General features: G+C 39.7%; 1 protein-coding gene across 4 annotated transcripts in view; it reads right to left on the minus strand.

The window, feature by feature from the left end:
- Positions 1–11,486, minus strand: part of fer (fer (fps/fes related) tyrosine kinase) — a 216,893-nt gene extending 205,407 nt beyond the window's left edge. For 2 of the 4 annotated variants that reach the window (XM_043710364.2, XM_043710357.2), the window contains exon 1: positions 11,245–11,485. The gene's annotated coding sequence lies outside the window, so the exon portion shown is untranslated. Of the gene's footprint in view, positions 1–11,244 lie in introns of all 4 variants that reach the window. The other 2 variants (XM_043710381.2, XM_043710372.2) reach the window with 2 other exon arrangements.
- Between the last annotated feature and the right edge of the window lie 774 nt (positions 11,487–12,260).

Consider the following 12,260-nt stretch of genomic DNA (forward strand, 5'->3'; position numbering starts at 1 on the left):
TCATTTTTGCAACTTTTTTCAACTTCCTGTTCGCCAGCTGTACTCTGGCTGAAGTTATTTCAATATCTCACTTCACTCGAAATGATAGTTTCGTCCCTATTTTACTGCTGCATCTACACTGTACTCTTGACTGCTTAAAAGCTCTTTCTAGAATGGAGTGTTTAAAACTGCACAGTGTTCTTTAGAAAAGATATACTAGTGGTATTCAGAAGAAATATTAAAGCCAGACTGAAAAAGCTGAGTGCACACGTTAATCAAGAGACTACTGTAAGGGGTTTCGTAGCATTTTCTACAAGCATATAAGAATCCCTTTTTATCTACGCATGCCTTTTTATTTGCTCGTCCATTTAAATTGGGTTTTCTGCAAAAGAAGAGTCCAAATGAACATATTTAAAAAAAGGAACCCGCTGTTCATCTGAAGATCATTTAAACTGCTAATATTTTTCTGTCTGCTTTGAGTAAATAATTTTTTTATTTCTTATAAGATCCAACAGTACCAGAGATATATCTCAGATTTTAGATCAGAGTGGTGCTGGGATAGCACAGCAGGTCAGGCAGCATCCGAGCAACAGGAAAATCGACATTTCGGGCAAAATCCCATATATCTCAGATTGTCAGCACTTAAGACTATAAGGCATGCTGAGAAATATTTCACACAAGACTAGTATTAAGAATATAAATAAAGTACTTTTTTTCCTTTTGGAACATAAAGACCATAAAAAATTGGAACAGGAGTAGGTCTTTAGATCCCTTGAACCTGCTCCACCAATCACTGCTGACCTGACATTCGTCACATCCATTTTCCTGCCTTTGCCCCACAATTTTTGATACTCCGGCCTGATTAAGAATCTATCTCAGCCTGAGATATATACAAGGACTCTGTTCCACAGTTGTCTGTGGCAAGGAGTTCCAAAGACCCTCAATCCTCAGAGAAATTCCTCCTCAACTCAGTCTTAAAACTATGCCCTCCGGTCCTAGACTCTCCCATGAGAGGAAAAATCCTCTCGGCGCTTACATGTCAAGTGCCTCAAGAATCCTACATGTTTCAATGAGATCATCTCTTGTTCTTCTAAATTTTAATGAGTTGAGTCCCAACCTGTTTAAATTTGGCTCATAAGACATGGTGCTGTAAAAATAGTGTAAGTTGTCGTGAACTTTTTTGCCACAGGTTATTTTAATGAATCTGCTTCATAGTTTATAGTCAAGCCACTGTCTGATTCAACACTTCCTTCTTCTGTTTCTTCTGAGTCCACAAGGAAAAAATTTGAGGAGCTAAATATTTCCATTAGGTGTGAAATTCTTGTCAATAAACATCAATTTAAAAATGTCACCAAAAGTCAGGAGAAAAGTCAGGAAACTCTTTCTGTAGTCACAAGTCTGATGCAGCACTGAATGCTTTGCAGTGGGAAATGACTAAGACCATTGTGTCTAAAAAAAAGGGAAAACTGAATAAACATTTAAAGCAAGGCTACTGGCAAGTATTTAGTGCAGTAGGAGACTGGAGACTGAGTTCAGGAAGCCACATTTATAGGGAGAAGGATCTATCAGTATGGCTCAGCACAATTATGGAAAATGTCTCCTGGATAACAACTTACACTTCCCTTACCCGTGCAACAGAATGACAGTCTTCATACTTTATGTTTAATTCTTAAAAATAGCATTTATGTCACCCCTTTGATGATCACTGGATGTGCCAAAGCACTTTACAACTGATGAAGTATTTTTGAAGAGTACGCACTGTTGCAATGCTCAATGAGAAAACAATCATGGCTCACAGTTTGCCGGGCAGGGCAAAGTGCAGTGCTTTGAGTTCATTAAATTCCCATCAACATTCCCCTACCCCCACCCTCTCTGTTCAGCTTGAAAACATTTTGCATGTTAATTACAGGAAGTATGTGTGAATAACATGGTAGCAAGATAAATAGGCATCTAGGACCTTGGTGAATGATGAGGCTAACTTACTAACTCGCAGTGAGATTTACATATTAGATAAAGAAAGGAAATAATGAAGAAAAAAAACTCTTTATATTGGGCATCGAAAGAGAAAGGATGAGTGAAAGAAATAATAGTTTCAAATAACAAGAGATAGAGGAAAGAATAAAACATTTTAACGGTTTAAATTTTTTTAAAAACCGCACAGGAATAATTTGCAACCTTCAGAAGTTACATCTTCACAGTTTTAACTGTTCTCTTCATGGATCAGCAATGTAAAGTGGCTTCCAGAAACACAGTAAAATTAAGTGGAAAAATGCTTAACATCAATTGCTAAACCTAGTTTCTTACAGTTAATTTAACTCAATTCAAGAAGATGCAGTAATTTCTCCAAGCACACGTGGAAGCAGATGGAAATCTCCCAATGCACAAACGTTACAGTGGAAACACATGCATTAGCCATTTGCTATGATTACAATTGATATTATTGCTCTTCCTCAATTGTTGATTTTACACCTCAATAATAGCTTGTATATTACATTTGCCAATATTTTCCCAGCAAATTCTGCAGTGATATGATAATTTCAAAATCACAGATATGCTAATGGCTACATTTTGAATTTTAGCAGAATACATTTTCAAGCTATTAAGAAAGAACAAATTAGCATTTATATGGTACCATTCTAAGTCTCAGGATAGCTAAAGCATCGCAGTGAATTAAGTATTTTTGAAGTGTAACCCTTGTATAATTCAACAACGCAGCATCCAATACGTTAAATGATCTTGCTGTATACAAAGAGATATCTGTCCAAATAATCTGTTGCTGAGCAGAGGGCAAATCTCCTGCTTCAAATACTGCTAGTGGAATGTTTAGCATTCAATTGAAGGGGCAGATGAAACTGTATCCCAATGATACTGCCAAAAGTAAAGACCTCAGTCCTGCATCAATGACTGGATGGAGGCTTGAAGCCACAATATAATCGTACAGCAAGGAAACTGACCTCTTCTCCAACTCATCCATGCCACATAAGTTTCCAAAACTAAACTTGACACATATCCCTCTTAAGCATTCCTATTCGTGTACCTGTCCAAATGTCTTTTAAATGTTGTAAAAAGAGCTGGTTTTAAGGATAATCGAAAAGTAGAGAGGAGGGTTAAGAAAGATAGGGACAAAGGGTTTTGAAGGGAATTCCCGAGTTTACATAAGCTCCGCAAGGCACAACCAACAAATAAAAATCAATGAAAATTAAGACAGAATAAAAGACCAGAATGTGGAAGAGCAAAGATTGAGAATTACACAGCTCGAAAGGCATATAGAGACAGTGAGGCAGCAAGGTCATATATAAATTTGAAGAAAAGGATGAGAATTTTAAAACTGAAACATTGTCAGACCAGGAGCCAATGATAGTGTGCAAATGTGTAAACAGGACTTCATGTGAGTTAGAACACATGAAGCAGAAGCTTGAATAAATTCAAATTTAAAACATACAACTTGCAAGGCTAGCAAAGGGAGTACTGGAATCAAGTCTGGTAGTAACAAAGGCATAGATGTTGGTATTAGCAAGTAAGCTGAGTGAGGATGGGTGACATTATAAAGTTGGAAGTAAACAATTACATCGTTGAGACGGATATGGAGTTGAGGACTCAGCTCAAAATGATATAGGCCACGAAAGCGATGAACTGTCTCATTCAAACAGTCGTCAGGAGAGTAATGAAAAACTGTGGTTTAGAATCAGTATTTGAAAGCGGGTGAAAACCATGGTTTTGGTCCTCCTAATAAGACCGCAAGACTATACGATACAAGAACAGAATTAGTCCCTTCAGCCCATTAAGTCCACTCTTGATCATTTGATCATGGCCAATATGTTTCTCAACTACATTCTCCTGCCTTCTCCCTGCAACACTTGATCCCTACATCAATCAAGAACTTAAAGAGACTAAATTACTCACCCAGCCTGCATTGCATTCTAGGATAGTGATTTCCACAAATTTATGACCCTTTGAGAGAAGTAATTACTCTGTATCTGTTTTAAATCTTCCACCCTTCGGCTAAAATTATCAACTCCCATTCTAGATAACCCCACAAGTGAAAACATCTGCTCTACGTCTACTTGATGAACCCCTTTCGCATTTTATATATCTCAATTAGGTCTCCTCTCATCCTCGTAAACTCAAGTGAGTACAGGCTAAACTGCTCAATCTCTCCTCCTAAGTCGAGCCTATCATCTCTGGAATTAAATTGTGAACATTCTCTGAATTGCCTCCAATGTAATTACATCCTTCCTCAATTAAGGGGACCAAAACTGCATACAATACTCGAGATGCAGTCTTACCAATGCCTTGTGCAGTTGCACCTAAGTTTTCCAACTTTTATACTATGACTTTTTCCTAACTCTCTGCTTTCTGTTGGTTAAAGTTAAAAATCACATGACACCAGATTATAGTCCAACAGGTTTTTTTCCAAGTACAAGCTTTTGGAGCACTGTTCCTTCGTTAGATAGGTAGCGGTGGAGGATCATAGATCACAGAATTTATAGCAAAAGATCATAGTGTCATGCACTGATGTAATATATTGAACAAACCTAGATTACAGAAGCGTAGAATACGTACGTGGAAAGAGGCCATTCAGTCCACTGAGTCTGCACCAACATTCCTAAGAGAATCCCACGAAGACCCACCTCCCCATCCTATCGCAATAACCCTGCATTTACCAAGGCTAATCCACCTAGTCAGCACATCCGTGGACACTGCAGGGTAATTTAACATGGCCAATCCACTTAACCTACACATCTTGGACTGTGGTAGGGAACTGAAGCAGATTGTACAGAACACAAACTCCACAAACAGTAAGCCAAGGCTAGAATTGAACCCAGGTCCGTGGCACTGTGAGACAACAGTACTAAACACTGTATGACCCAGAGTACTTGTAACATTTCTGAATTTATATCTAAAATATATATAAAAAGATTCTGACCACTCATCAGAAGGTGGACATAAAAAGCCTTGTGTGGCAAGACTAAAACTCAGAATAATAGTATCCCTACAATGTGGAAACAGGACCTTCAGCCTAATAAGTTCACACCGATCCTCCGAAGGGTAACCTACCTGGACCCATTCCCCTACCCTATTACTTTACATTTCCCCTGACTAAAGTACCTAACCGACACATTCCGGAACACTATCGGTATCTTAGCATGGCCAATTCACCTAACCTGCACATCTTTGGATTGCAGGAGGAAACCGGAGCACCCAGAGGAAATCCGCATAGACTCGGGGAGAAAATGCAAACTCCAAACAAGCGCCTTGGCTGGAATCGAACCTGCGTCCCTGGCACTGTGAGGCAGTAGTGCTAACCACTGAGCTATCATGCCGCCCACTAGGGAGCATGGTTTTAAAATTAGGGGTCACCCTTTTGGGATACAGATGAGAACTCTTATTTCCCCAAGTGTTTTGCAATTTGATCTTATTGAAAGAGAAAAGTCTGAGAGGGCTTGATATTAAAGATGCTGAGAGAAGATTATCCTCATGGAGTAGTCTCTAGCAAGGGCCACAGCTTCTCATTAAGGAGTATACCATTTAAAATGGATATGTGAAAGATTTTCTTTTCTCAAAGAAAGTCATTAATCTTTGAAATTCTTGATTCCAGGTAAAGTACAACCTTGGTCAATAATTATTCTCAAAGAGACTTAGATAGATTTCAAATCTACAGGGAAGTGAAGCATTATGGTGAGCAGGCAGAAACGTGGAATGTGACCACAAAAAGATCAGCTATGATATTACCAAGTGGAAGAACTGGCTTGAGGAGGCAAATTGCTGAATCTTGAGGCTTGAGCATTGAGGTGGGTTGTCAACTTTGAATGAGCTAACCATTTTGGAGGGTGGAGTCAGCCAGTCATGTTTTGGGAAGATAAAGGTACAGACAATGGTTTTACACTGGATGGAATGAGGACGTGAATATTGTTACCCTCTTGGATGTAGTTATATTTTTCAATGGTCAGAATATGGAAATAGAGCACAAGCTCGTGATCAAATGGAGCTTTAAGGCTTTTGACAGGCTGATTCAACTTGAGATAATCTTGATCCAATTTCTTATATTCTCAACAAGACCTTGAATTTCTTACCATCCCCAAATGGGTGTCCATCATTCTCAAAAGCTCAAATCAGGTTTCTGCTCCTGCCATAGCACTGAGGCTCAAATCCAAGTGATCATTGAAATGCCCACTATTACAATCAGGGTATCTTCCCCACCTTCCTTATAGGTGAATTCACAGATCACCATGCTCATCCAATAGCATTGCAGTGTTGTCTTGCCTCTAGGAACAGCCCTCAAGAAATCATTCATATATATGTACCTGGAATCAAAGCATCTCCAAACAAGGTTTTCATTGTAGAATACGTACGTGGAAAGAGGCCATTCAGTCCACTTGCATTACTACCCCTCGAGTCCACAAGGATCTGTGTTTGGTCCCTTGCCCATAAACAATTTTTCTTCAGTTTTATCATTCAAAGACAGTAAAGGAAGTTTCAACAATAACAATCTCAAATTCTGAACCACTTGCCTAAACTTGTGTTGTCAATGCCCCAGTTAAAAAATAAACTCAACTATTGCATGAGGTGGAAGATCACAGTCTAGTCTTGAGCGCTTACTGAAATTCTGTACACTTGCTACTGTTTCATTCACAGTTATTATCTTAGGTTGAACCGGCCTGTCAAAAACTTTAAAGCCCCATCTGTTCATTAGCTTGCATCCTGTGTTCAAATTCTGGCCGTTGCAAAACGTAACTATAATACTTGCATCCTCAATTCATCTAGTTTAAAACCATTGCTCAGACCTCTTTCTTCTCAAAACTTGACTGGCTGACTGTACCCCAAGTGTGAGAGCTCATCCAAAGTTGACTATCTACATCAATGTTCAATCCCTGAAAAACCCTATTTTTATTAAACTACAAAGACATTCAGAACTGCTACCAATTTCAATTCGTTACCACATTTAACTCCTTTCACAGCTTCAGCCTTCCTTTTTCTGTGATTTCCTCTTCCTTCAATAAATCATTCCCCAAAGAGTAACTTGTGATCATTCATGTCTGATATTTGTTTCTCACATCCATCACCTTGCCACCCTGCATTCAATTCCCGAAGATATTTGTCTAGATAATATCAAGAATCTAATTTGCTTCATGAGAAGAATAAAAAAATTTACAAGTAGAATAAAAAAAAGAAAAAACAGTTATCAGGAGGAAAGAAATTGAATAGGAATATTTTCAGGGAGTTAAACTGATATTTTATCAGGGCAGCCAGTGCAGCATTAAAAAAAGAGAACTTGACAACTTTCCATTACCTTTTTCAGGTTAGAAGACAGAGAAAGGATGATAGAGATGATGGCATCAATCTGAGACAGAATAAAGGCATCAGGGTCCAAATGATCTCTTCTGTGCTGTAATTTCCAATATTCTTACAGTAATAAACCTAACCATAATAATTAGATGAACAGCAACACAAGTTCTTGAAGTCTTTGATCAGTAATATGCTATTTAGATTATTCACACTTTGGAATCCCTGATCAAAGATGAATGAAGACATAAAATAAACATTTAGAATGCAAAAATAAAGTCATGTCTTGACAGAAAGAAAACATAATATATGGCCATAAAAAGAGATCAAGTATCCAAATCACAAAGTACACTTGCAAAAACATCCAACCAAAAGCAATGGTCAGCATGCCTATATCTATGGAAACATCTGGAGGTAGAATATTTCCATGTCAACCAACTCCCAACTGATATAAATCATATCCTAATAGTCTCACCACTTCAAGTTTCATTTTCCACTTGCTAGTGTAAAATAATCCTCAAACGACTGCAATAAAACTCAACAACATCCATTCCTTCAGTCCCTTTAACCCTGCTCAAATCTACAAACCTATACCAATTTTCAGACTATGCTATTTCTCCTTCCACGACTTGATCGCCCAGCATTGGTGAGAGTTTTCATCCGTACAGACCTCAGCTGGAGTTCCCTCCTTTCACACTTCTTTCATAAATCCCAACTCTTAGATCAAATTTTTAAGCAGCCCTCCAAATAACTACACAAAAAACTAAAGGATTGCAGATGTTGGAAATCAGAAACAAAAACAGTAATTGCTGAAAACACTCAGCAGGTCTGGTAATATCTATGGAGAGAAAAGAGTTTCTTCTTCAGAAAACCTTCTGTTTTTGTTCTCTGCAAATAACTATTCCTTTGACACAACATCCACTTGTTTACTTAGAGTCACAGAGTTGTACAGCATGGAAACAGACCCTTTGGTCCAACCCGTCCACGACAACCAGATATCCCAACCCAATCTAATCCCACCTGCCAGCACCCGGCCCATATTCCTCCAAACCCCTCCTATTCATATACCCATCCAAACTAGCCTCCACCACTTCTTCCATCAGCTCATTCCATATACTTACCCCCATCTGCATGAAAATGTTGCCCCTTAGGTCTCTTTTATATCTTTCCTCTCTCACCCTAAACCTATGCCCTCTCGTTCTGGACTTCCCAACCCCAGGGAAATGACTTTGTCTATTTATCCTATCCATGCCCCTCATCATTTTGTAAACCTCTATAAGGTCACCCCTCAGCCTCTGATGCTCCAGGGAAAAAAGGCCCAGCCTGTTCAGCCTCTCCCGATAGCTCAAATCCTCCAACCCTGGCAACATCCTTATAAATCTTTCTGAACCCTTTCAAGTTTCACAACATCTTTCCGATAGGAAGACCAGAATTGCACGCAATATTCCAACAGTGGCCTAACCAATGTCCTGTACAGCCACAACATGACCTCCTAACTCCTGTACTCAATACTCTGACCAATAAAGGAAAGCATACAAAACACTTTCTTCACTATCCTATCTACCTGCGACTCCACTTTCAAGGAGCTAAGAACCTGCACTACAAAGTCACTTTGTTCAGCAACACTCCCTCAGACCTTACCATGAAGTGTATAAATCCTGCTAAGATTTGCTTTTCCAAAACGCAGCACCTCATAGTTATCTGAATTAAACTCCATCTGCCACTTCTCAGCCCATTGGCCCATCTGATCAGGATCCTGTTGTTATCTGAGGTAACCTTCTTCGCTGTCCACTACACCTCCAATTTTGGTGTCATCTGCAAACTTACTAACTGTACCTCTTATGCTCATATCCAAATCATTTATGTAAATGACAAAAGGTAGAGGACCCAGCACCGATCCTTGTGGCACTCCACTGGTCACAGGCCTCCACTCTGAAAAACAACCCTCCACCACCACCCTCTGCCTTCTACCTTTGAGCCAGTTCTCCCCGTATTCCGTGAGATCTAACCTTGCCAATCAGTCTCCCATAGGGAACCTTGTTGAACGCCTTACTGAAGTCCATATAGATCACATCTACCACTCTGCCCTCATCAATCCTCCTTGTTACTTCTTCAAATAACTCAATCAAATTTGTGAGACATGATTTCCCATGCACAAAGCCATGTTGACTATCCCTAATCAGTCCTTGCCTTTCCATTTACATGTACATCCTGTCCCTCAGGATTCCTTCCAACAGCTTGCCTACCACTGACGTCAGGCTCACTGGTCTATAGATCTCTGGCTTGTCACTATCGATGATACAAATATCTCAGCAAGAGGCCCAGCAATCATTTCTCTAGCTTTCCACAGAGTTCTCGGGTACACCTGATCAGGTCCTGGGGAATTATCCACCTTTATGCATTTCAGGACATCCAGCACTTCCTCCTCTGTAATATGGACATTTTGCAATGTGTCACCATCTATTTCCCTACAGTCTATATCTTCCATATCCTTTTCCACAGTAAATACTGATGCAAAATACTCGCTTAGTATCTCCCCCATTTTCTGCAGCTCCACACAAAGGCTGCCTTGTTGATCTTTGAGGGGCTCTATTCTCTCCCTTGTTACCCTATTGTCCTTAACGTATTGGTAAAAACTCTTTGGATTCTCCTTAATTCTATTTGCCAAAGCTATCTCATGTCCCCTTTTTGCCCTCTTGATTTCCCTCTTAAGTATACTCTTACTGCCCTTATACTCTTCTAAGGATTCACTCAACCTATTCTGTCTATACTTGTCTTGACATGCGTTTCTATGTTAAAAAATTCATGCAAGCACAACTCTTTTGTTATTATGGAGAAAGTTCCAAAAGGTGACTTAACAAAATGCTTTTACAGTAGTGTAAGTGCACAAAGAATAGTGAATAATTAGTCAAGGATATGCAGATTTACTTTAATAATCACTTTGAAATGGTCAATTGTGTTTTTATTTCTTCATTTAATAATGTGTTGCATATTTGAACTTGTGAACAATTTGGTCAGCAGAGCCAATGAGCCACAAGAACTCTCACAAATGATGTACCACAATGCCACCACTAAATGATTACGAGAACTACATCCTTCGCATCCTATGCATAATTCGTTTGTTATACAATGTGTACTTGCGATTTTAAAACGAGAAATTATGATAAAATTGTCGTATTGTAGAAAAATACAAGCAGGATATGTACTGTTACATTATAAAAAAGTGTCGTTAATCAGCATGTTCTTTTAAGTTTGTACGAAATTGACATCATTTCAGTTTCATGTTCTTGAAATGAGGAAGGTACTAATAACTGAACTCGAAATTCCTACTTGTCTTTACAATTTGTATCTGCAACAATTCCAAAGTTTATACCTAGCCTACTCTTAAAATACTCGACAGAAGAACTATTGGGGAGACTAAAACAATGCGATTTTTCGTACAGCTCGATTAAATCCAAAACATCGATGACATATCATTAATGCATAGTAAATGCAAGCAACATTTTCACGGTTACAAAAACACACTGACAGCTTGTATCATTTATTGACTAATTCGGATATGGCAAATACAATCACGATATTATATAACAAATGAGATTTTATCTAAAGAAATATGATACACTTCGTAATATTAACATGCGCTTATGCATCCTCAAGATCAGCTAAGATTCTCCACCTCATCCAAATAAAGTTAAAAGACAGACGCGAAATTGAGGGATGTAGTGACAGCTAAAGAAACAACAATCAATCACTGTCAGGCCAGTTAACTGAGGTACCGTAGAGCAGCCCAGGAATCAGAGGACGGGCCAGATAATAAAAGGACAGTTACTATTACACGGTGCCTGATCATTTCACCGTTAGGTTGGCTCGCTGACAGTCGGCGCGCCAGGATCGCCCCGCTGGGAAGAGGACTGAGGGCGATCCCTCGGGTTGATCAGCCGGGCTTGTTTGCCGTCTGGGTACAGAGCAAGGTTTGCCTACCTCGTCAATAACTGGACCAAGGAGAGAAATTGCGCCCCGGGATCGCTGACTAACCGGTGTTGTAACCCCGACCCGGAAACATTGATCAATCCTTCAACCTGGACACTTTTTAACTTTTAACACTCCCTCGTCGAAGACAGCTTTTCCCAGGCGGCAGCACGCATGCGCGGCATTACACAAAGGCTGCTGGGAGACGACGGTAAGGGTTCCAGCTGGACCACTCGTACAGAGCATGCGCCACTTCGCCAAGAGGAACGGATGTGCGAATGCGAGTCTATTTGGGGTTTCGACATTGTCGGTCAGGTTTCTCCGTAATGAGCATTTTTCATGATTCTTTTGGAAAACGTGATCGCAAGTGAAGCTGCTGTATTTGAAAATGAAAGGCAAAAAAGTGATGGGTGACTCTTCTCAGATTTACTGTGTTCGAGACGTGCCACTCCCTGCAGGTGATATCATGGGAGAGAGATTGTCTTGCGTTTGCGCCACGAGCATGCGTGTTAGATGTCAAACCCCTGACGTCACGGAAAAACGACAAGTTCGGCCTCTGCACGTGTTTCTGTTCTGCTTTCTAATTGGTGAATAATTAATTGACCCTCCCAAGTTTGTATTTGAGTTGAATTGCGAATGTGAGATGCACAGGACAATGAGTTGTGGTTTTAAAAAAAAGGATTAGCTGAAAGTAGGAGGTAAATATACCCCATAGCTCTTCAAGCTAAAGAATATGGATATGTTCCTATTTTCAATGTCCCAATGAAGGGCTGAATGGCTCATTCTTATTCCTGTTAACTATGCTTCCATGATTTTGAAGGAAGAGAGAAGACATGGAAACTGTCATCAAATTAGGCTGATCGCAGAGTCAAAAATTGTGGTGCTGGAAAAGCAGAGCAGGTCAGGCAGCATAGGAAAAGAGTTGGCGTTTTGGTCGTAAGCCCTTCATCAGGAATGTGGGCCCATGCATGTTTGTGGTGCAAATGCAAGACAAACTCACTCCCATGATATCACCTGCAGGGAGTGGC

The sequence above is a fragment of the Chiloscyllium plagiosum genome, unplaced genomic scaffold, assembly GCF_037043375.1.
Source record: "Chiloscyllium plagiosum isolate Xiang-an unplaced genomic scaffold, Cpla_swu_hap1 HiC_scaffold_2, whole genome shotgun sequence".
NCBI lineage: Eukaryota > Metazoa > Chordata > Chondrichthyes > Orectolobiformes > Hemiscylliidae > Chiloscyllium > Chiloscyllium plagiosum.